The 26,655-nt window shown below is 39.8% G+C and overlaps 1 pseudogene; it reads left to right on the forward strand.

The window, feature by feature from the left end:
- The first annotated feature begins 140 nt into the window (after positions 1–140).
- LOC141982383 (DNA replication licensing factor mcm4-B-like) lies at positions 141–19,042 on the forward strand (annotated as a pseudogene).
- Positions 19,043–26,655: the final 7,613 nt, after the last annotated feature.

The following is a 26,655-nucleotide window of genomic DNA, read 5'->3' on the forward strand; positions in this document are numbered from 1 at the left end:
ATTCCCTGTATTGTGGGAGAATCGGGCTCCTGTCAGAGTTTGTTCTGTCCCGGCAGAGAGGCTCACGGAACCCTTAGAGTGCGAGCGTCCGTACCGGGAACCTAGACGATTGGTTTCATCCCCCTTTCTGGGCCGAGTTGGGCTCTGCTGGGCAACTAATGGTAGGAAAACCCGGGAGAGCCCACCCACGTGTCCGGTTTGGCGCGGAATTTTCTCGGGGTTCACGGGCTGGCCGAAGGTGCTTGCGGAAGAAAAGCGGGGTACGAGCGCGAGACGCCGCCATCTCCCCCCCCGCCCCCCCCGCGAATATCTGCGCGCGAAGGGGATCGAGGGGCGGGCGGGGGGCTCGCGGCGCTGAAGAGGGCGGCTCCGTGTTGTGCCGTTAATTCGCTGTAACTTTTCAGGGCCCGGCTCAGAGCAGGTGCCTGCTCCGGGCGCGGGGCTGGCGGGCTCGCGGGAGAGGGGGCTCGGTGCGGGCTCCGGGCCGGCGGGGGGGGGGGGTCGCTCTGCCTCAGTTTCTCTCTCCACCTGCGCAGGGACCAGCAGCCGCCGGTAAAGCAGCGTCATGTCCTCGCCGGCCTCCACACCGAGCCGCCGCGGCAGCAAGCGCGGGCGGGGCAGCAACCCGCCGACTCGTAAGTGCAGTTTTTCCCTGCCGGGTGGAGGTGCATCGGGATTGGGTCGGGGGGCAGCTGACTGCGGCCGCAGCCCTGCAAACTCCACTAGGAGATGAGCGTCCGGCCGGGAAGGCCTGGGCAGGCCAAGCAATGCCCGGAGTGGGGAATCTGGGCAGCCCCCCTTGCTCTCTGTTTGGTGCTTAGCAAGGGTATGCGCACAGTGCAGAGAACATAACGGCCATACTGGGTCAGACCAAGGTCCATGTAGCCCAGTGTCCTCTCTTGATAGTGGCCAGTGCCATGTGCCCTAGAGGGAATGAACAGAACAGGTAATCATCAAGTGATCCATCCCCTGTCACCCATTCCCAGCCTCTGGCAAACAGAGGCTAGGGACACCATCCCTGCCCATCCTAGCTAGTAGATATCTATGGACCTATCCTCCATGAACTTACCTAGTTCTTTTTTGAACCCTGTTATAGTCTTGGCCTTCACAACATCCTCTGACAATGAGATCCATGGGTTGACTGTGCAGTTGTGTGAAAAAATACTTCCTTTTGTTTGTTTTAAACCAGCTGCCTATTAATTTCATTTTGTGATCCTTAGTTCTTGTGTTATGAGAAGGAGTAAATAACACTTCCTTATTTACTTTCTCCACACCAGTCGTGATTTTATAGACCTCAATCATATCCCCCCTTAGTCGTCTCTTTTCCAAGTTGAAAAGTCCCAGTCTTATTAATCTTCCCTCATGGAAGCCGTTCTATACCCCTAATAATTTTTGTTGCCCTTCTCTGTACTTTTTCCAATTCCGATATATCTTTTCTGAGATCGGGTGACCACATCTGCACGCAGTATTCAAGATGTGGGCGTACCATGGATTTATATAGCGGCAAAATATTTTGTCGTCTTATCTATCCTTTTCCTAATGAATCCCAACATTTTATTAGCTTTTTTGACTGTCACTGCACATTGAGTGGACGTTTTCAGAGAACTATCCTCAATGACTCCAAGATCTCTTTCTTGAGTGGTAACAGCTAATTTAGACCCCATCATTTTATATATATAGTTGGAATTATGTTTTCCAATGTGCATTACTTTGCGTTTATCAACATTGACTCTCATCTGCCATTTTGTTGCCCAGTCACCCAGTTTTGTGAGATCCTTTTGTAGCTCTTCACAGTCTGTTTGGAATTTAACTATCTTGAGTAGTTTTGTATCATCTGTAAATGTTGCCACCTCACTGTTTAGCCCTTTTTTCCAGATCATTTATGACTATACAGTACTGGTATGGCATAGCTGCGCTGCTGTAACCCTGGCCCGTAGCATAGGCACCATCTATGCTGAGGGAACTCTACTCCCCAAGTGACCGTAGCTGCCACCTGCCAGCATCTACACCCAGGGTTGGGTCTTCCTAGCTACACTCAGGAGTGTGGCTTTTTCACATCCCTGACAGTCTAGGCCTAAGCAGCTGATGCACAAGAACAGATGGAGTCTAACTTACTTTCACCCATGTTTCCTCTGCAGGGCTAACACCTTGGGAAGAACAATAAAAGCAGCTTTTTGTCATTAAAGCACAGCCATGAGCAATGCAGTTGTACCAGTATAGGTCTGTAGTGTAGACCTGGCCTAAAACTCTCCTCTTGATTACTGCAATAGCGTTTTCTCTGGCCTTAACAAATCAAATCTTGTTAGGCTTAGGCCAGTTCAGAATGTTGCCAAAAATATTTTCCTAGTATGTTGTTTTGAGGAGATTGCCCCTCTCTTTCCGTCTCTTCACTGGCTCCCCCTTCTCAGTTGCATTGAGCATAAGCTACTTGGTCTTCACTTTCAAGGTCTGTCATGGCTTATTCCCACCTTGACCCATCAACTCTTATTAACTATTGAGAAAGTCTACTTTCTTTTCCAGTTGGACCGCTTCTATCGTCCATTTGTTAAATTTTCAAATAAGTATCTTTGTGCTTTTTCCCATGCTGCCCCTTACATGCTCCTCCCTTACAGGAGGGGTTCCCTGTAAATATCTATAAAGCTCTTCTTAAGGCTCTCTTTTTACAACGGCTGCGGGTGTGCTGAGGCCACTGCCTGTCATACTGACCAATACTGTGACCCTGTTTCTTTGTATGTCCCTGTCTGTATCCATCTGTTATCTCTTGTCTTCTACTTGGATGGTAAGCTTTTTGGGAAAGCTCTTTTTATTCTGTTAGTAAGTTCTGTACAATGTTCAGATTTTGGTTCAGGAGTAAGGTTTGTAGGCATTAGGATGTAATAGAGGTTAAAATTCTCAGTAAAATTTCATATACTTTTTTAATGGTAATATGTTTAGCATGTTATCCTGTTCCCAAAATTGATTTTAACCTGTATTTATAAAATTAAAAATTAGTTCGATAAAAAGGGATAATAGCTTGATAAGGCTTTTTCAAAGTAATTGGTATGCTTTACTGTGTGAAATTTGAAATATATTGTTGGAATTAAGGAACTTGTAGTGTGCATGAGAGAAATATCCTGTAGGGGGATGCATTAGGGGTATCCCTACCCTTTGGGAGTTTTTGAGTAGCTGCAACATAGAGAGAATTTTTGAAGGTAATTTGAGCCATGAAAATGTCATCCAGTGTAGGAATGGTGTAGCAGTGAAATCACAGCTCTGTCCCTTTGGGCACTCTTAAATATAACTTTTTTTATCTTATTCTCAATATTCAGAGATTTCTTCAGCATTTTATTGATCTATTAGCCAAAGAGGAAGAGAATGTTGGCTTGGATCTTAATGAACCACTCTATATGCAGCGACTTGAGGAAGTAATACTGTAATACAGCTAAAACTAACTTGTTTTTCAGACTTAAATGCTGGTGATTTAAAGTGGCATTTTTAAACATCTTGCAGATCAATATGGTTGGGGAACCATTTCTAAACGTAAACTGTGACCATTTGAGATCTTTTGACACAAATCTATACAGACAGCTGATCTGCTATCCACAGGTAACATCAGGCCTTTTTTAAAGGCTTTCTTCCAGTTGAGTTCAATTTTTTTTTAATTGCATTACTTAAGCATAAATTAGTATGTAATTGTTTAAGATTATTGCTCAATGAGGGAGCAGTATTTATAGCTACATACCCCAGTGCTTAAGCACTTCTATAAATATCTAGAAAGATAGTATAACATTTATGCAGAAGTTTGTATACATAAAATATATTTTATTACATAAAGGTCTTAAAGTATTTACCAGATGCTTCATAGCCAGAGACAGATATCAAAGAGCTCAGGGAGGAAGTAGTTGCTGCTCTCCAAAGGCAAATTCCCATGAGAAGCTCAGAAGGCTTCCCCATTCCACTCACCAAATTTGTTGACAAGGGGGATTTTGCTGGAATTCCTCCCAGTTTGTAGTCCATGGATCCTGCTCAGTGCTCCAGCTTATTTCTCTCTGCCGTGTAGGTGTGTGGAGGAAGCAGGCAGCTTCCAAAGACAATAAGTTCAAGGCTGAATCCCAGAATGACAAAGTAGTGGTCACTGGATCTTTATCAGTCTTTCTGTGCCTGTCTTAAATCTGTTATATACCTAGCTACAACTGCAACCATGGGGCTGCCTTTGCAATTCTTTTCCTTGCCTTTCTTTTGAGTCCCTCCTCTGCCTGCGAATAGCTCCAGAGTCTGATTCTGCTGCTGCTCATAGTTTTTGCTATGGAGCAATCAGGGAGGATTTGATTTAAATCAAATAGATTTAAATCATGATTTAAATCACTAGTCAAGAAGACTCGATTTAATCATGGTTTTTTACATAAAAGTGCATTCTTGTTGGTTGTTATAACCTTAATGCATATTCTTCACAACTCAGAGATAGATGTAGGTTTCATTTTTAGAAGGTACACACTATACATTTTTAAACACTGATTTATTTTGAAAACTTTTCAGATTAGTTTTAAGGTTGTATCAGAAAATGAATGTTTGTTTGGTTATTTCATTTACCAAAGGTAATTGAAGCAGATATTTTTGAAGTCATTGGGTGGTAAACTATCTCCAATTCAACAGGTTAATCCATTAATATTTGGAGGATTTTCTTGCCATGGTGTATTAGGAGAACATCACTAGACAGACATTTAAATTGTTTTATTTAACTAAAACAACAACGTTAAGTATTCTGGATTTTTTTTCTTCAACAGCAAACATACAATATTTTAACAAAACAAGCATATGTCCCTTGCTTCTCACATTTATCTCCAGACTTCTTCTCCTTGTCCAGATCTGTTCCGCCCCCAGCAATCTTCTATTCATTGAACTTTTTGAAACTTTGCACTTTTAGAGAGCAGTAAGGGATTGACTCTGTGTACACAAATTTGCAGAGGGACAATAGAGTTGAGGTCTGTTGTTTCTCACCTGTATATATTATTTATTGAAAAATATTTTTGCTGTTAGGAAGCATGTTATCTCTGGAGACACAAATCCACAGTTTGAGAACTGCAAAACTAAGCATCTCTGACGGTATCTTCTAGACTGAGCACTGTGTCCCATTGGGTAGATAGAAAGATTAACCTAAATAATTTATACAGAAGCCTGTGGAACCCCATAAAATTGGGTCCCTAATCCATGAATTATTGGAACTCATCTACAAAACATTTCTTAAACATTACATGAATATATCGTCTCATACTATAGAATTAGAATGTATCATCCGTATTCCATAACAAGATATCTTTGAGCTATAATGTATCTTCATTAAAACTATCTTTTTCCTCAAAAAGCATTTGATCAAAAAAGTCGGATTTTATTTATTTTATTTTATTTTTTTTAATCATTGATTTTTATCCACCCTGGTCTGGAATAGTGTCTGTTGAATATTAACTGAGTACATCATAATTGGTGACTGAAAACTGTGAAGCAGAAATACTGTCTGATTTATACAGTGATATCTTCGTTTTGGTGTAAAATACCTTTAGAGTTCTGAATATTTTCCCCTTTCTAAAATCAACAATAGTGTAAGTACAGCTGCCAATAGGTACTGTCTGTGTAGACAGAAAGGCGTATATGTTTTTGCCATGTTTGTATTATACAATTTCTAAAAATTAATGATTACATCTCTTAACCTATACTTCAAAGGGAAACAAGCATCTTTATCATGGAACAGCTTCTGAAAAGCTCACATGTACTTAGTTTTTAGTTCTTGAACAGATGAGGAAGCATGTTGAAATTATTTCAATTAATGCAATTTAAATTGAGTTGAGGCTTTATGAAACTAATTTAAAAATTGTGCTTTTGAAACTTTAGGTTAGAATTTATAATGAATTAACTATAAGTGCTTTCTTTAATGTCACTAGTCTAATTTAAATTTTAAAAAATTGCTATAGACCAAACACTGAAAATTATGATCCTGATACTGCAGTTGCCTAACTAGGTACCTAACTTTACTCATGTGAACAGTCCGATGTACTTAAATAGTACTACTCATGTTTAAATTTACATGTTTGTTTGCAGTATCAGACTAAAAGAGTTTTTAATAAACTTTTCTCTTACTAGCATAAAATCATTGCTGCTTCAAAACAAGATTGCTTCATTGTTGATACTAAAAAGTTGTTTAGACTTTCAGTGCACTAACACAATTGTCAACTTCTTATATGTGCAAGCCAAAATCGAGCAGGCTAAAGTTAGGCTCTAAGGGCAGGATTTTCCAATGCACTTTAGGTCATGATCCTGTAAAAACTTAAGGCCATAACTTTACTACAATGAGTGGCCCATCTGAAATCATGAGACATGTTAGTAAAGGTAAACACATGCTTAAGTGTTTGCAGGATCAGGGCCTCAATGACAAAAGCACAAGTAACATTGACATCAGGAGAAGCATAGCCTGGTCAAAGCATTTCAACTTTTGGAAAGCTTTCTAGAGAATTGCTGCTCCGTGATGTGGCTAATTCTGTAGAACCAATCTGAAAATCGAAGTGAAAAGTAAAAATGTAGATAAATCCCTTAAACCTCCAGCGTTTGAGCTAAGCTTATTTTTGATTTCATATCTGCATTGTAATTCTGTGGGGGGTTTTTTTAGGTATCTACAGAGCAGTTCCTATTCGAGTTAATCCAAGAGTGAGCAATGTAAAATCGGTCTATTAAAACCCACATTGATGTCATTCGTTACCGTAAAACCGATTCAAAACGTTTGCATGGTGTTGATGAAGAAACTAAGCAGAAAATGTTTGCAGAGGAACGTGTGGAAATGCTGAAAGAGCGCTCCAGAAAACCCTCGTGCCCTGGGGTAGCCAAAGAAATGCTTGTGTAGGTAGCCTTTTATCGGCTGCCCCAAATAAGTCCATCTGTTTTTCAGTACTATTTGTATTGTTGTAGATAATTGTGCCCATTCAAGGATTTCTTCATTTTACTTTGAATATTCTACACAGGCACCTCCATGGAAAGCTATTCACTTTGCTTTGGATGGACTTATGTTTCCAGTTCTCTGCTCTAAGCATCCTCCTGTCTGGGATGTTACTTCTAAAATTATTTGGTGTTTTCGCTAATAATATATTTGGCATTGATCTCAGCTAGAGTCTGGTACACGCTGCCCCTTTGGGGAAACAATATTTTAAATTATTCAGGGTAAAAATTGAATCTATAATGTGGTTTGAGCCCATGCTGGCAAGGCAGAGAAAAGTCATTTGTGTATGTGCAGCAGGAATGGAGCTGTTACAATCCAGACTGTTCTGCAGCTGCCGCTATTGATCTGCTTCCCAATTGGGTCCCTCGCCTGCATCTGCAGCTGATTGGTCCATCCCCTTGCATCCCCTCCTGGCCCCAAGCCCCCACTATCCTCGTTTTGGGAACTTGAAATATGGTAACCCTGCATATGCATGGTAAGTTACTAGTACAAACAGGGAGCCCTGAGTCACATGTGCCTTGCTGAGTCATGAGGCATTCAGTACCTAGGTGCTGCCTGAAGGGATCTCAGGAGGGGTCCCTAGAAGAGCTGATTCTCCTTAATGGGCCATCAAGCAGGCTGGCCAGCCTTGATGTAAATCTGTCTAGGGGGTGTTACCCAGAAACACAACAGGTTTGAGATACAAACACACAGCTAAGTTTCATAACTTCATATGCAATGATGATACATGCATACAAACAGGATAATCATACTTAGCAGACTATAACTTTTCCAATGATACCTTACATGACACATGTACAAGATTTATCAGAATTGCGCAACAGGGGTCATACATGGTCACCTTTCTTTTATACAGCATCACACCAACTGTAGAGTCTTTGTTAATAAGAGATCCAGAAAGAACCTAGCTCAGTGTTTAAATTCCAAATTGACTTTGCAGAGCTTGCGGTTTAATTTAAAAAGTAATCTAAGCAGATTTGACCTGGAAAATCTTTGACGCTTCAAAGATAGAACTCCACGACCCTTTTTAGTGATACTTGACAGAAAACAGTACTCCAGCTTTACATGTGTTCTGTTAATGATTTCAGACAATTTTCATTTGATATTTCAGTTCACTCAGTCAGAGATTGGCTCATGTAATTATCAAGAACTTTGGTGTCTGATTTGGAAAAATTCTTATTTTTATAGGGCATTCTGCTTCAGCTGTTTGGGGGATCAAGAAGAGATTTCAGTCACACCAGAAGAGGCAATTTTCGTGCCAAGATCAACATTCTTCTGTGTGGTGATCCTGGCACTAGTAAATCACAGCTGCTTCAATATGTCTGTAACCTGGTTCCTTGAGGCCAGTACACATCTGGGAAGGGCTCTAGTGCAGTAGGCCTCTCTGCATATGTAATGAAGGACCAGAGACAAGGCAGCTGGTTCTGCAGACAGGTACTCTGGTTCTCCGTGATAATGGCATTTGCTGCATTGATGAATTTGATAAAATGAATGAAAGCACAAGATCAGTACTGCATGAAGTAATGGAACAACAGACTCTTTCTATTGCCAAGGTTAGACCCAAGTTAATATCTGTTAGATGATTAATAGGGCTGTCAAACGATTAAAAAGATTATGGCCGAAGCATGAAGGAACATACGAATGTTTAGCATATCTGGCACATCAATGCCGGCTACAAAAGTGCCCTGCAACTGCTTGTTCTCACTTTCTGGTGACAATGTAAATAAGAAGAGGGCAGCATTATCTCCCGTAAATGTAAACAAACTTGTTTGTCTTAGCAATTGGCTGAACAAGAAGTAGGACTGAGTGGACTTGTAGGCGCTGAAGTTTTACATTTTGTTTTTGAGTGCAGTTATGTAACAAAAAAAAAATCTACGTTTGTAAGTTACACTTTCACGACAAAGAGATTGCACTATAGTACTTGTATGAGGTGATTTGAAAAATACTACCTTTTGTTATCATTTTTACAGTGCAAATATTTGTAATCAAAAATAATGTACACTTTGATTTGAGTTACAACACAGAATACACTGTATATGAAAATGTAGAAAAACATCCAAAACATTAAATAAATTTTAATTGGCATTCTGTTGTTTAACAGTACAATTAAAACTGGGATTAATCACAATTAATTTTTTGAGTTAATCACATGAGTTAACTGTGATTAATTGAGAGCCCTAATGAGGAAATAAGATAATTCATAGATCCTTAGATACTAAGGTCAGAAGGGACCATTATGATCATCTAGTCCGACCTCCTGCACAACGCAGACCACAGAATCTCACCCACCCACTCCTGCAAAAAACCTCTCACCTATGTCTGAGCTATTGAAGTCCTCAAATCGTGGTTTAAAGACTTCAAGGAGCAGAGTATCCTCCAGCAAGTGACCCATGCCCCATGCTAGAGAGGAAGGCGAAAAACCTCCAGGGCATCTTCCAATCTGCCCTGGAGGAAAATTACTTCCTGACCCCAAATATGGTGATCAGCTAAACCCTGAGCATATGGGCAAGATTCACCAGCCAGATACTACAGAAAATTCTTTCCTGGATAACTCAGATCCCACCCCATCTAACATCCCATCACAGGCCATTAGGCCTATTTACCATGAATATTTAAAGATCAATTAATTACCAAAATCAAGTACGTAATGATTAAACTACAGCCATGTCAGAACGTAATCAGGATCAAGCATGAGGCAGAATGGTTGAACAACCCTTAATATAAAACTCCAATGCTGTTAGTGTCAAAAACAAGAACCAAATTCTGCAAAATTTTACTCATGCCAAGTAAATTGTTAGCAAACAATCCTGCTGAAGTTAGTAGAACTACTTGCATAAGGCTTACTCAGGCCTTGTCTACACTACCAAGTTTTGTCACTAAAAACTGCCTGTTGGCGACAAAACAGCAAGAGCGTACACACTACAATGGGACTTTTGTCACAAAAAACACCCAGTTTTGGCGACAAAAATCTTTCGCCCCTTCGAGAGACTTTTCTGTCTTTTCCCCTCCATTTATTGTTGACAAAGAGCCAGTGTAGACACGGCTGATTGCTTTGTCACAGAACTGGCTTCTGCCAGTATCCCACAATGCCTGCCCTGATTGCTGTGCTCAATGTTTTGATCTCTGCTGCCCTGCAAAACCATGCAGTCCCACCAGTCTGTGCCCATTTGCCAGGCCCAGTATCAACCAGCCTCACTGCCACCACAATGCCCCAACCGCCACACCCCGTGCCCCCACGAACGCCTGTGTCCACGTCCCCCCGACAATTGTCCTTGCGCCGCCATCCCCCAGCCAGACTCCACACACACTGCAGTACAATTGGAAAGGTAATGTAGGAACTAGAGAGAAGACTATTGACAGAAATACAACCTCAAAGTTGAGTAAGAGTATAGATGTTGGAGCTGTATTTCAGTGATAACATTCAGCATGTTGTAGACTCAGCATATATGGCTGCACACTGCGTGTAATACCCCTTCCAGATAACCGTGTTCCATTTTTTACCCAAGCTTTTGTAATGAGGTGGTTTTCTCTTGATTTAGAGAACCCTTTTTATAAAGCATTTTTGGTGAACCCAGCAAGAGTTAATTCTTTAAAGTCTTTCTTGTTAGAAGAAGCAAGTCTTGGGACTCTTAACATAGCTGCTGGAATCTTCCTTCCACTAGGAAAGGTTGTTTGCTCTCACATGTGTTTCCTTTTGACAGGCTGGACTTATTTGCCCACTGAATGCTCGCACCTCTGTCCTAGCAGCCGCTAACCCTATAGAGTCGCAGTGGAATCCAAAGAAGACTACTATTGAAAACATCCAACTTCCTCATACGTTGTTATCCAGGTATTACAATTAGACTTATGTTTCCATGATGCATGCTTGCTTGGTTTTTTACAAAACAACTCTCTCTCTCCCTATTTTGTGTGTGTGTGTATATGTAATATAAAAAGTGTGTGTGTGTGGTGTGCAGGAACATGTTGATTGGGGGTGACATTTGCAATGTAGAAAGGGAAAGCTTTTTCCATATTTACTTTAAAAGTAATGTTGTTAACTAATACTCTAGCAGAGGACTGTAAATGGCTGACCAGTTTCTAGCGTATAGTGCTTGGTATTGAATAATGGGATTTGGCAGCGTCTCTAAGGTTTTGTTGTGTCCATTGTTCTGTTTGCTTCAAGATTTTGTCACTGCGCAGGCACTGGGATTTTCAAATCGAGTATTTTACATTTAGTTCTAAGGACATGTATCTACTCTGGAGGTGGAGTGTAATTTCCAGCTCAAGTAGATATACCTGCTGTAATGGTCATCAAGCCACAGTGCTAAAAATAGAAGTGTAGCCACATCAGTGCAAGCAGTGGGACAGGATAGGTGCTCCAGACATGATCCCATCTGAAACTCTTCAGTGCGTACACAGGCAGCTAGCCAGTTCTGCCAGGGCAGCAACACTTCCTTTTTTATAGCACTAACTCAGAGCTAACCTGGGTATGTCTACCCAAGCTGGAAGTTACACCTCAGCTCCAGTGTAGACATACCCTGAGTTGTCTTTTCTTCCTGTCAAGCTGTGTTAGTAGCTGGAGTAAGTGTTTCATGAACAATGATAGAGGCATCATATCTTCAGAAGAGCATAAAAATGAGTCTTTCAGCCATTGCATGCTTTACAAATTAGGAAGCCAAATATAATAGTATACAAGTGTATGGTTTGTATTCTTAATGTCAAGTGTCACCCTATTTTCTGTTTTTTATAGGCCTGAGCCTATTGATGATAAATTAAGATTTTTAACCTCTCAAAATATGTACCATGCCTCATACCGTGAGGCACCTAGAACTCTTTTAGGCAGTGTAGAAAATAAGTAACTATGGATGATTGAGTGTCTAATTCCATTAATTTAATAAATTACAGGTAGTTGTCATCTTTTGAAATCTGACTAAAAATATGCCTATCGCATCCTTCTCAGAATACAGTTGCACCCAGGAATTATTCAATACATTAAGTAGACAGACTTCAAATACATGTAAATACATTCCCCCTCAAGATCAAACTGGAAGCATATGTAGACTCCATCACCTCATCAGGCAGAAGCTTGAATAAATGACGTTTACGCTATGCGTGGAAGGTCCCAGCCTTCAGACATTCTTAGGCGAATGATGGGAGAAAATTCCACAGTTGGAAGCCCTCTGAAAACATTCTGCCTTCAAATACTCAGCTCTGTAGACTGAAAGCAAAATGACATTTTTTTTTCCTCCTTTTTTACATCCTGAGAGTATCCGGTACTCATGATGTAACTAATAAAATGTCAGATTTTAGATTTCAGACAGCTTCACTTGGTTGATCAAAATCATGAAACCAAGTAGTGTAAATGGTGGAAAAAGTTTATGCACTAAGTATTGAATCTTTATTCCATGCAGATTTGATCTGATCTTTCTAATGTTGGACCCGCGAGATGAAGCCTACGGCAGACGTCTTGCTCACCACTTGGTTGCGCTGTTCTACCAAAGTGAAGAGCAGGTGGAAGAAGAGTACATGGACATAGCAGTATTGAGGGATTACATTGTGTATGCTCGTACCTATGTTAATCCTAGACTAAGTGAAGATGCAAGTCAGGCCCTTATTGAGGTAAAAAGTTGTGGATGTGAAATTTAAAGTATGTGATTTAAAAAGAAGGGGGGGGGGAAATCTTCCTGGGGGATAAGATGTACCAGAACTGCGTAAACCATTTCCTTTATTAGGCTCTTGAAATCTTTTTAAAATATATATTCTGTATTGACTATTCTCCTTCCTTTTAATCCTGCATAGAAGTCATTCTGTGCAAACCAGTCTGTCCCTGAGCAGGTTTCCCATACTCTTACAGAACCATCACATAATTTCAGTAGAACTTGAACTTTCTCATGCTTTTGTGTAGATATACCTGTACAGATAGTAGTGATAGGCTTTAGCGTTCCACATATTCTTTTGTGGTTTGAGACCAGATTTAACATTAATAACTGTCTCAGTTTCATGGTAAATGCAGCTGTATTTCCCCCTCCATGATTCACTCTGGAAATACCCAGTCAAGTCTCCAGCCATCACCTGTCTCTGTATAGGGACCCTTCTGACAGGGATATTTAAGGCTGCACAGCTCCCTGCCATCCACTCTGATATCCCCAGCAAGCGTGCATTGCTTTCTCGGAGGACAATAATAGTGATTGTTACCTGTCATCCCACAGCTCTTCCAAACAAATATTTATCCACAGGGCAAAAGCATTCTAGAGAAAACAGAAACAATAAACAGATTTAAATTCCCACTAAAGGTCACTAATTTTCCAAATGGGGAGGCTGATGGGCCCACCTCCCTTCCACCTTTCCGCAAAGAGGTGGGGCCTCCCCTTGGGCAGTGAGTTATGTCCATTTGCTGAATCAAAACGAAGGCCATGAGTCATGCTCATCCTTTTATACCAAAGCCCTTCCTTTGTTTCCTGGATAACACAGCCTGACCCAGTCTATGCAAACCACCACCAGGAGTGGAACTTCTCTGGAAGAGTTTAACATTCATCAATTTAATACAATGATCCCCAAAGATACTGTGTAGGGTGCAGGAATAATCTGCCCAGTTTATTATGGCTTTGTACAGGATCAAGCACAAGGAGAAACCTACTAGCTGTGGTAGATGTCAGTCATGGTAAGGGAAATAGTGAAGATGTATATGGCATTTATGTTTAAGGGGATACACGATATTTGGAATTTTTTTTCCAGGCTGATAATCCTCTGAAGGATGGAGTCTGGATACATCCTACATAATACATCTGTGAATTACTCATACATAAAACATTCCCCCCTTCCTTCTCCTTCAGGCTTATGTGGACATGAAAAAGATTGGCAGTGGTAGAGGAATGGTTTCTGTATATCCCAGACAGCCTGAGTTTTTGATCCATCTGGCAGAAGCTCATGCTAAAGTACGTTTTTCCGACAAGGTTGAAACAATTGATGTCGAAGAAGCAAAACGACTCCATCGGGAAGCTCTGAAACAGTCTGCTACTGATCCAAGAACTGGCATTGTGGACATATCCATTCTCACTACAGGTTTGTGCTCACGTAAGGATAAATTAGTATCTAATGGGTCTGGCTTGAGAAAACTATATGCTATTTCAGTTTGGTGATGTTATTCTCAGTGATTGGTTTGTGGATTTGTAAATGCTTCAGATTGGATATTGAGCAATCCAGGTAATAAATGTCAAACCTGGATCTAATTTCAAAGTCAGTATATTCATTTTACAATGAAATCCGATTTTTAATTGAAAAACTTTACTTGAAATCTGCAAAACTTTCCCCAAACATAGCTAATACCTAAGGTGAACAGTTGATACAGCAGCCTATATTGTTAGCCCTCTTTCGGCTACAAAGAATTCAGTTTCTAATGTTGACATTCTCATATTTAAAGCAGAAATGACAGTCAACATTATATCCTTTGTAAATTCTCTGTCCTTTTTTCCAAGGGATAAGTGCCACGGCCCGTAAACGTAAGGAGGAGCTGGCTCAAGCCTTGAAGAAGCTTATCCAGTCAAAGGGCAAAACACCAGCTCTAAAATACCAACAGCTTTTTGATGATCTCCATGCACAGTCTGACGCAGTACGTTTCTGCTTTCTTTGTATACTACTTTGATTTTTTTTAAAAACTTTTCCATCTCCTGGGGGATGTTCTGTGTACTCAGCAGGGTCCTCAGCACCGATTATAGTTGTATCTCAGTTGAATAGGAAAACTAAATGGAAATCTCGAGTAACAGTGGAGAGGTTACTTTACCTCTGTGTTTGGCACTCGTGTAACTGCTGCTGGAATACTTGTCCAGTTCCGGTGCCCACAGTTCAAGAAGGATGTTGATAAATTAAAGGGGGTTCAGAGAAGACCCCTGAGAATGATTAAAGGGTTAGAAAACATGCCTTAAAGTGATACTCAGAGTTCAGTCTATGTAGCTTAACAAAGAGAAAGTTAAGGGGTAAGTTGACTGTAGTCTAAGTATCTACATGGGGAATAAATACTAAGTATGGGCTCTTCAATCTAGCAGAGAAAGATATAATATGATCTAATGGAAGTTGGACAATTTTTAAATCAAGGTTGGATGTTTTTCTAAAAGATACGCTCTAGAAATTGTACGTATGCCGTTTGTTATAGAGGTAATCAGTGTTTACAGTGGACCCTTCTGGCCTTGGAATCTATTTACTTGCTGTCCACCTGACACCTCAGCAGGCATAAGATTAGCCTGCTAGTCAGTTGGTCATCAGGTGTTCCTGATTAACTAGCTTAATTCTGGTATCAGTTAGTGTTTCCTTCATAGACATAAGTTCCACCTGTGGAATAGAAGAGATCTTGATTACTTACATGCTTGTCCTGCTGACAAAAATAAGCTGATTATTCTTGTCAGCTATAGGTGTCTATTCTGGTTTGCACATCAACAAAATCATAAGCCATGATCGCAGAATCTCTTATTACCATTGAGGATGCACAAGCCAGAAAGAATCCACTTTAACTGTTGCATTCCAGGATGAATTTCATAGCTTAAAAAGACAAAAACTTTTACCTAAAACCTGCCAAACTTACATGGAAGTTGGTGAGACAAGCAGAATCCCATGATTTTTCTTGGGGGCTTTGTAACATAGCCTTTTGTATATGTTCTCAGACTTTTCTCTTTTCTTTAAGGCTGTCACTAAAGAAATGTTTGAAGAAGCACTTCGTGCCTTGGCTGATGATGACTTCTTGACTGTTACTGGAAAGACTGTTAGATAGCATTTCATTACAGCAAACTTAACAGCAGAGTTTTACTGTTTTTTTCCACGTACTTCCCTTGAGACCTGAATCACGTTTAAGAATATTATTCTCCGTGGCAAAATTCATGATGGTGACCTGTTGGTGAACACCACTGTCGGCACTGTAAATAACTAGATTCTCTGAAGGACTGCAAAAATATTAAATTAAACACCGCTATATTTGTTTCAATAAAATGGGTTACTAATATTTCGTGTATTTTCAGTAAAATGCTTGGTAAAACAAGCTCACAGTTTTTATGCATTTTAAAGCCCAAATGTCAAAATTCATCTAGAACTACTGCTTTTTGATATAAATGCAATTTGAAATCAGTGCAGATTATGCTGTAGTATTTTTACTACAGAGAGATTAGTGCTTGTGACTTTTCAAAATTAAAATCCACTGGTTTTATTAATAGCTTATTTGCCTTTCTATGCATTTCAAAAAGTGAAGCTAAATCTTGGTGAACACTTCACCCCCGTGTCCAGCAACTGCAAACAGACTTCATTTTGTTTTCTGGCAGTTTAAAAGACCAAGTAACCATTTTTCCTTTTCCTTCAGATTACTGCTTCCTCCCATCAATGTTTGTAATTGCTGTTAAAAGATGTCTTTCTGCTTTCAACTTAAACATTTACCATAACAAGCTACAAGGAAGTCCAAGTTTCACATTAGGTCATTTTCCTACAGTAAACCCGTATTGCTGTAAGATTTATAATTCATAGGACAGCTCAGACTATCTTCCCGGTCATTTTCTCTCTTCTGTTGGGGTGGGAATTTAAATCAGAGGATGCAGCATGTAGGCATAACACTAATACTACAGACATTTTATAAATGTGGAAAAGTGGCCTTTGGCTATTTAATTATGCTCCTCGTCTGCTCTCAGAACATAAGGTCAGTTCTCACACTGTTTCAGATTATGCACAGCTTCTCTACATGTAAATGAGATCAAGAGTGTTTGAACATGACAAAAGAAAGTTTCTCTTGAAAACAAGCTAAAGATGAATAAAGTTCAATACATTAGAAACTGATCATTTAATCCTACTGTATTGAATTAGTCAACATTCAGTACAGTAAAAAAAGTAAGCAAAGTATTCGAGTGTTCTGCAGTACTATGTTATTGGAAAGGGGGTAAATAGCAAGGACTTGTAAATGACAACTGTTAGTCAGCAGTAGCACTTAAGCTAGGCACACAAAAACTAATGCTGATATGCCTGGGAATGTATGTTAGAAGGAATAATGTGAAATATTTATACAGGCTGCTGGGTTCTAAATTAACCACTAAGAAGAAAGTTGTGGGTGTCTTTAGTTCAATGAAAAATTCTGGTCTCTGTGGAGCAGCAGTCAAACTGAACAAGGGGGTAGGCTGCATAAGGAATGGAACAGAAAATACTACCACAAATGTCAACTCATTGAAGTCATGGTACACCACATTTGGAATACTGAGTTCAGTTCTGGTTCACCCTGTCAAATAATACAGCATACCTAGAGAGGATTCAGAAATGAGTGTTACTAACTTATAGAACACATTATGGCAGAGGCTAAGAGCTTACTAGGATAAGACACTAATATGAATTAAAGATTTTAAAAGAGGCGGGGGGGGTGCCTAAAGCCATTAAACTTTATTCTTCAGACCACAAACCAACCTGTGATTCATAAGTGTTAGGAAGAAACTTCGATGTTTATTACAAGTTGTCCACAACATGTTTTCTTGCTCTTTTCCTTTAAGCATCTGGTACTGGTCTTGATCAGAGAAGAACTAAATTGATGACTGGTCCAACGGCAATTCCTCCGTTAGGTTTCTCCAGGAAGGAGGAATAATGAAAAGCTATTTTGATAAAACTTGAATTAAAACAGAACATGCCTGGTTACTGCTGTTGGAGGAGAAATCCCTAAAGTAAAGATCAGTCTTCAAGAACAGAAAGAATTATACAGAAATAGCAGGCTCCATTTGCTTACAACCTAAAGCTACATTTTACCTACAACAAATTTAAAATGGATGTTGAAACATGCCTCTCAAAAACACTGACAGGAGAGTTTCTTTCCCTGAAATAAATACAAAACACTAATTAATCATGTGGTGTTTTCCAACTTTTGAACTTCAGCTCCCTTTCAATTCAGCAGCATTTCCCACTCTCCATTTGCTGATATTTTTGTCCCCCATTTCAAAAATAGCAAGTAAGGCTTATAGTACTTCCTTTGGGAAATTAAGCTGGAGTCTAATCAAGTTGTCAGAAACCTTTTCCTGATCTTCAGCCTATGTTTTTATATTCACAGCATTCATAATCAATGTATTATCCTGAAAATAATTCCTCTCCAATCCTTACTGTTATAAAGAATATCTTTAGAAGAAAGAGGTAGCAGCTTCCCACTTGTTTGACTCTTAAGCTTTTGCTCAAATGTCCCTATTCTGTGAAGGAAGCAAATTGGAAATTCTCTGGAGCGGGGGAATAAATTTCCAGATCACTGCATGCTACTTTGAGGTGGCTCTTAAAGTTTCTATGTGATCGTACACATAAGTACCAGATCTATTTGAAGAATTTATTCTTAGTACACAATAATTGGTAACACCTTACGTGTGAACACAAACAGATGGGTGAGAACCTCTCAAGTCCCACATTAGTAACTAGGTCAATAAAATTATAGAAACATTTTAGAATTGTATTTGAAAGCTGTTCTTTAGTGAAGGTTCTGATTATAGGATTGGATCTTTCCCTATATGAACTAATGCTTTCCCATCACAAACATCAATCCTAAAATATACAGTAGAAAGGGGAAAACTGGGAAGAGAAAGGCATAAGTATCTCCACAAATGGTTGCTCTAACAGATTGAGAATTTATGTTCATGTGAAGTCTCCATAAAGGAATAGTGTTATGTTTTCAATTAATCCAATGTTCACTCCAATTTATTAAGATGTCTTTATGCTACCCTTCCATGTGGGTGATTAAACCTAGCTGTAAATGGAGAATGGAATGCACAGCAATGAAAGAGCAGTCTCGTCTGTCCAAGATCTGACATTCCTAATATCAATAATAAGCAAGAAAACCTTATTCAGGCTCCTTTATGCATAAAGTAGTAAAAAGGTGTCAAATATAAAGGGAAGGGTAACCACCTTTCTGTATACAGTACTATAAAATCCCTCCTGGCCAGAAGCAAAACCCTTTCACCTGTAAAGGGTTAAGAAGCTAAGATAACCTTGCTGGCACCTGACCCAAAATGACCAATGAGGGGACAAGATACTTTTAAATCTGGACCGGGGGAGAACAAAGGGTTTGGGCTGTCTGTGTGATGCTTTTATTGGGAACAGATCAGGAATTCAACCTTACAACTCCTGAAAAGTTAGTAAGTAATCTAGCTGGAAAATGTGTTAGATTTTCTTTTGTTTAATGGCTTGTAAAATAAGCTGTGCTGGAGGGAATGTATATTCCTGCTTTTGTGTCTTTTTGTAACTTAAGGTTTTGCCTAGAGGGAGTCTCTATGTTTTGAATCTGATTACCCTGTAAAGTATTTACCATCCTGATTTTACAGAGGTGATTCTTTTACCTTTTCTTTAAATAAAATTCTTTTAAGAACCTGATTGATTTTTCATTGTTCTTAAGATCCAAGCGTTTGGGTCTGTGCTCACCTGTACCAACTGGTGACGGTTCTTATCAAGCCTTCCCCAGCAAAGGGGGTATAGGGTTTGGGGGGATAGTTTGGGGGAAGACATCTCCAAGTCTCTTTCCCTGTTCTTTGTTTAAAACGCTTGGTGGTGGCAGCATTCTTTTCAAGGACAAGGCAAAGTCTGTACCTTGCGGAAGTTTTTAACCTAAGCTGGTAAGAATAAGCTTAGGGGGTCTTTCATGCAGGTCCCCACATCTTACCCTAGAGTTCAGAGTGGGGAAGGAACCTTGACAAAAGGGTATAAGACAAATGTTAAAGTTACTTTCCACATCCCCATTAGAGGACATAGCATTGGCAATTACAATGGGACAGCACAAATTTCCACTCTCCTGGAATGGAATGCTTTCACAAAAGGGAATAAATGCAAAATTAATGGAAATAAGCGTTGTGTCATAAGATTAGTTCTGAAAAGTCAGGAGGAATGGAACAACAAAGCAGTTCAGGGGGGAAAATGTCACTTCCGTTCATTACTAGTTTCTAATTTTGATGCCTGTACTATTCGTTTCACCAGGCTGTTGCTATGTGAGCTTGCCACACCAAGCAAACAGAAAAAGCAAGTTCAAAACTTCCTGGGACTTTAAGAGGGGAGGGGTATTCACCTGTCTATCTGGATGCAGTTCAGAACAGTGGCCATGGTGGGCATTGTGAGATATCTCCTGGAGGCCACTTAGTGGAACATAAGCAATGCAGAGTTTACCCTGTGTAAGGTGTTATTGGTGTATGGTTATACTTTTGGTATGTATTATAATAAATGTTGCTGCAATTCAAAATGGAAGTCTAAGAATTCAAGATGGGGCATGTTGTAGGAAAGGTTTGAACTCCATCTTGGTATCCTTTCTTCATGGCATTTTCCCACCAAAACTCTGTTTCCTGCCAGAACTTGAGGGACTGAGAGCTGGCTGGAATGCGTTGGGGGCAGTGTCTGCCAGAGTGTGCCTCAGGAATTTGTGCCACATAGAGCATATAAGGAACTGTCTGCGGTGACACAGGGGCTGTCCACCATTGAGGCAGCCATGTCCAGTTTCTTTGCACAGGCATCGGATCAAGACTTCAGTCACTAATACCTGCCAAGGACTTTGATACTTACCTGATATCTGATTCCTGTATTCTATCAAAGGATCCAGTGAAGACTTTGCCATCAACCCAGATCTGTTGATCTCCTGTTTCGGCGGTAGAGAGCCAGATCCTCTGATGTTCCTTAGACTCTGAGATGGTCCATCAGCTGCCGGTGACCTCCCTCTACAGTGAAAGAGAGAAAGTAATTGTTTTTTGGGTACTTAATAGTTTAACCGAGGGACCGTTTAAGGTCTGGGCTCTATGCCCCTTGCTGGAATTTATTCTTGGGTATTTGTAGTGATCCCCCTCAGTGGACCTGTCCCCCTCCCCCCCCCACCCCCAGTTGCAACTATCCCTTAGTAAATCTTCTTTCTGTTTCAGGTTACATTCTCTCTATCCTTTATTTCAATGCAACACAGGCAGAAGGCACACAGATTTCTAAGTCTCCCAGTTGATAGATGCTGGTAGGCATCAAACCTGTTATTTATATGTCACCTCCTTATTATTCCATAACAGAGATTTTGGGGTAACAACTGACACTGTGTTGCTCTAACTTCTAATAGTTTATTATGTTGGTGTAGCAAGCGAGTTAAAATGGCGGGAGGAGCACTACAATGTGTACATCTCCATTGTTGGGTCAACGTAAGCTGCCTGATGTGAACAAAACTGTGTAGTGTACACATGACCTTAGTGATGCAAGTATAGTCAGATGCATCATTCAAAAAGAGATCATGTGTGATTCTGTCTTTATCACTGTCTGATCTTCCATTCATGTTGGATTTGGGTGGGTAAACTAATACTGAAAAATCTCTGGCTGTAAGTGAATCTTAGACCATGTCTACACTATACAGTTTTGTGTACTGTATATTATAAAACATACAGTTTTGTGTACTCTGCTGACAGAAGGAGCATAGTGTGGACACACCACAGCAATTTAATTACAGTGGTGCCTGTACATTGATGTAACTTAAGTCGACTTAACTTTGTCGTGTAGACATATCCTTACAATCTTAACAAAAATTCTGTGTAGTTTTTTATACAGTGAGAGATAAAACAAGCATGTAAATGAAGTTACCATTCCTGAAATGCACCTGAAGAAGTGGTTTTTTACCCACAAAAGCTTATGCCCAAATAAATCTGTTAGTCTTTAAGGTGCCACCGGACTCTTTGTCATTCCTGAAATGGTCACTTTTCAAAAGGTGACAGTGCTGAGAACTGGTACATTTAAACAGGAGCAGATTAGCTGGACAAAGGTTGTAGAGGGTTAGCGTTTACCAAGTTGTTTGATGAAACCGGAGTTTATCGGCCAAATAAAAACTCAAAAGCTAACTATTTAGTTTAGCGGAATTTAATTGAAATGATGGGCTGTTTAATCACTCATATTGTAATAATGTCTATATGCATAAATATTTTTTTTTGTGTTGGCACCGGAACAATTTTACAGGAGCATGTTATGACGTATAAAAATCAGACGTTCAAAGAGAAATCAGAGTACAGTGTAGATACAAATCCTTTACATCAGGACTGAAACAAATTCAAAACAGCTTTTCATTGCTCCTGTTAATGATTAGTCTTAATTTAGGGTATATACCAAAGATGTGTATTGGTTCTTGTTTTACAGTTATATTTTTGTCCCCCTCCCCAGTATGAAGGAAGAAATATAGAAATTCTGCTAGTTGCATGTGACTGCGTCATTATCAAATAAAGTTTTTACTTTGAATAAAGCTAATGTTAAAAGTGTTTATATTCTTTTACGGATTTTCAGTTTTAGAATAAATAATCCAGTCAAAATGCATACAGGAAAACATGAGTATCAATCCTACTATTTCCCATATGCTAAGCAAGTAGGCTACCCTATGAGCTAATTCCCCTTTTTGCAGAAGTATGCCAAAGCAGTTGCACACAGTTTTTGTGGTTATCTTCTCCAGTATATGATATTCTACTGGAATAGTTCATATTTCAACTGTACATAATTTCAGTGTTATTGCTGTTGTGTTGGTCTTTCTACTCACAACAGAAAAAATGTACCTTTTATCTAGCTTCCAAACAGAAGGCAGTAAAGGTTTTTAATATTATTCATTTATTTCTTTACAACTGCAGTGTTTAGTATTTCATTTTGGAATTAAGCCATGGGGGAAAGATGAGAACAGCAGAAAAGAAGGTTTTCGGGATATAGAATCATAGAATATCAGGGTTGGAAGGGACCTCAGGAGGTCATCTAGTCCAACCCCCTGCTCAAAGCAGGACCAATCCCCAATCAAATCATCCCAACCAGGGCTTTGTCAAGCCTGACCTTAAAAACTTCCAAGGAAGGAGATTCTACCACCTCCCTAGGTAACGCATTCCAGTGTTTCACCACCCTCCTAGTGAAAAAGTTTTTCCTAATATCCAACCTAAACCTCCCCCACTGCAACTTGAGACCATTACTCCTTGTCCTGTCATCTTCTACCACTGAGAATAGTCTAGAACCATCCTCTTTGGAACCACCTCTCAGGTAGTTGAAAGCAGCTATCAAATCCCCCCTCATTCTTCTCTTCTGCAGACTAAACAATCCCAGTTCCCTCAGCCTCTCCTCATAAGTCATGTGTTCCAGACCCCTAATCATTTTTGTTGCCCTTCGCTGGACTCTCTCCAATTTATCCACATCCTTCTTGTAGTGTGGGGCCCAAAACTGGACACAGTACTCCAGATGAGGCCTCACCAATGTCGAATAGAGGGGAACAATCACGTCCCTCGATCTGCTCGCTATGCCCCTACTTATACATCCCAAAATGCCATTGGCCTTCTTGGCAACAAGGGCACACTGCTGACTCATATCCAGCTTCTCGTCCACTGTAACCCCTAGGTCCTTTTCCGCAGAACTGCTGCCTAGCCATTCGGTCCCTAGTCTGTAGCTGTGCATTGGGTTCTTCCGTCCTAAGTGCAGGACCCTGCACTTATCCTTATTGAACCTCATCAGGTTTCTTTTGGCCCAATCCTCCAATTTGTCTAGGTCCCTCTGTATCCTATCTCTGCCCTCCAACGTATCTACCACTCCTCCCAGTTTAGTATCATCCGCAAATTTGCTGAGAGTGCAATCCACACCATCCTCCAGATCATTTATGAAGATATTGAACAAAACCGGCCCCAGGACCGACCCCTGGGGCACTCCACTTGACACCGGCTGCCAACTAGACATGGAGCCCGACAATCTAGCCAACTTTCTACCCACCTTATAGTACATTCATCCAGCCCATACTTCTTTAACTTGCTGACAAGAATACTGTGGGAGACCGTGTCAAAAGCTTTGCTAAAGTCAAGAAACAATACATCCACTGCTTTCCCTTCATCCACAGAATCAGTAATCTCATCATAGAAGGCGATTAGATTAGTCAGGCATGACCTTCCCTTGGTGAATCCATGCTGACTGTTCCTGATCACTTTCCTCTCGTGTAAGTGCTTCAGGATTGATTCCTTGAGGACCTGCTCCATGATTTTTCCAGGGACTGAGGTGAGGCTGACTGGCCTGTAGTTCCCAGAATGTGTAATCGTTTTAAGAGTTCTGATTACGTTTTAGAGTTATTTTTATTAAATAATCAATGGGACAAATCGTTTTGTATTAATTGATTTCCCAATAATAAAAATCAAGTAATTAATTGTGTTTTAATAGCTTTGTTTGTGTATGAGACTTCTTCATTCAGACAAATAAATATTAATTGCATTTTCTTCTGTTTGTTGCACATACAAGTCTTGAGAAATAAGAAATGCAAATTAAAACAAAAAACATCACATACAAGAATATGGAAGAGTAAAGAAAAGAAGTTTTGTAATTAATTGCTATTTGCTCCCTTCCCTGACACAGCCAAAAAAAATGTTTATGGAGAATGCGGGCATCGATCCCGCTACCTCTCACATGCTAAGCGAGCGCTCTACCATTTGAGCTAATTCCCCAGCTGTATGGTCTGCCCAGTAGGTTGTTCACAAAACGTTTTCGAGCAGCTGTCTTCAAACACTGCAGGCTCTCCAATCAGAGAATAAAATGGTGTCTGATGATTCACCATTGAGCACTAGCAAGGACTCCCAGATACTTACTCAGCCTACTCAGGAAGTACAGTTCTTTCAAAGACTGCAATGTTTCTGTCACCTCTGAGAGGCTGTGTCATCAAGCTGACCAACTGTGATCTTCACCTGCTCTCATCCTTTTGTCTCTTCAATTCCTTTTTCCACATTCAAAATGGAGTGTTCGATTGTTTAAAAGCAAGCACATCTGATTACTCTCATTGCAGGCTATATTTTGACCCTAGAAATATTCACAGCATTGCTTTAACTGGTTTCTTGAGCACTGAGGTTTACCAACATGCATCTTATTCTCAGAATAAAACACAATGTAACAGTTAGCGTCACTGGGTTAATATTCTTTGATCAATAGCAGCAAAATCTGCAATCACTCTCAGTCAGTCTCCCCAGCCACTACTATCACAAGACCACAGGAGGGGCTCTCTTTTTGGGAATTAACATCTCAATTACAGTGGTTGCACAAGAAAAGTTTCTTCTATTTTTGAAAAGACATGCCAGTTTGAAAGACATTCTATATATTTAAGATAGAGAATACTATGAGCACACAAAGAAAAGGAGTACTTGTGGCACCTTAGAGACTAACAAATTTATTTGAGCATAAGCTTTCGTGAGCAACAGCTCACTTCATCGGATGCATTCCTGAATGCATCCGATGAAGTGAGCTGTAGCTCACGAAAGCTTATGCTCAAATAAATTGGTTAGTCTCTAAGGTGCCACAAGTACTCCTTTTCTTTTTGCGAATACAGACTAACATGGCTGCTACTCTGAAACCTGTCAATATGAGCACACAGTTAATGTATTGGCTAAATGTAATTGTAAATGAGATTATCTTCATTGAGCAGGTATGTTTCCAGTGGGGTCCAGCAGGGATCAGTTCTTGGACCTACACTATTTAAAATTTTATCAATGACCTGGAAGAAAACAAAATCATCACCCAAAGTTTGCAGATGAGACAAAAGCTGGGGGAGTGGTTAATAATGAAGAGGACAGGTCAGTGCATTGTGAGCAATATGCGCTGATTTTCTAAATTGGGGGCAAACAAACAATATGTATTTTAATATGGCTAAATGTAAATGTATTCTTCAAGGAACAAAGAATGTAGGCCATACTTACAAGATGGGAGACTCTATCCTGGAAAGCAGAGACTCTGAAAAGGATTAGAGAGTATGGTGGATAATCAGCTGAACATGAGGTCTCAGTATTAGATATAAAAATGCTCACATTCCAGGACAATTGAACACAGTTTATAGAAGAGTAAAATAATGCTAATCTGTTCCACCTCATAGTTAGCTGTAACATTGAGTACCTTTCCCAGAACTGAAGAACAGCTCTATGTAAGATCAAAAGCTTGTCTCTTTCACCAAAAGAAGCTGGCACAATAAGAGATTACCTCACTCTTTTTGCCTCTTTGATATAATGTTAAAGGTGTTTTTATGGACACCAATTTCTCTTGGAATTGTCACACGCCTCCTGGTCACCTTACCTTTTCCATGCTATAAAAACAGAAAAATGACACAACCCTCTGTTCTAACCATATTTGCAAATGGGATGACCTGATTAAAAAATCATCCCTGACATAGCTTTTACAAAAATAATATTTATACCTACTAAAACTCAACCTCTGCTGAATTGCCTTATCCTTTGCATTGTGCACATTCTTTCAATACTTATGAAAGAAAATGTGTACTGTCAAAATTATGTTTATCTTCCATAACCAGCTAAAAAATATAATTCAAGCATATTATGAACATCCCTTACTTAAAATGTAGTGGATTAATTTAATATGTACACTTATTTTGATCCCATACAAAAATGTTAAGAGCAGGATGCATCTAGAATTTAAAAAGAAAATAAGGACAAATGTTTAGAGGGGTGAAATGTCAAAGACAAAAATCACAAGCAACAAGTGGAAACTCTTGCAGCCCTTTTGTTTCATTTTTTTCAGCTGTCAACAATTACCTTTCTCTTCTATGCATGCAGCTGTGATAATCTTCAAGAAAACAGATCACAAACTGACCTTCCCAGGAAACAAAGTTCCCCCCCCCAAAATCACGTTCTAAAATTAAAAAGCCTCAAGAAGTAACTTAAAATATGCATATTCTTCAGAACTGAAAAAAAGGGTCACTTTGAAACAAATATTCTCTGATTAAAAAATTGCCCCCC

Source organism: Natator depressus, chromosome 2 (assembly GCF_965152275.1).
Source record: "Natator depressus isolate rNatDep1 chromosome 2, rNatDep2.hap1, whole genome shotgun sequence".
NCBI lineage: Eukaryota > Metazoa > Chordata > Testudines > Cheloniidae > Natator > Natator depressus.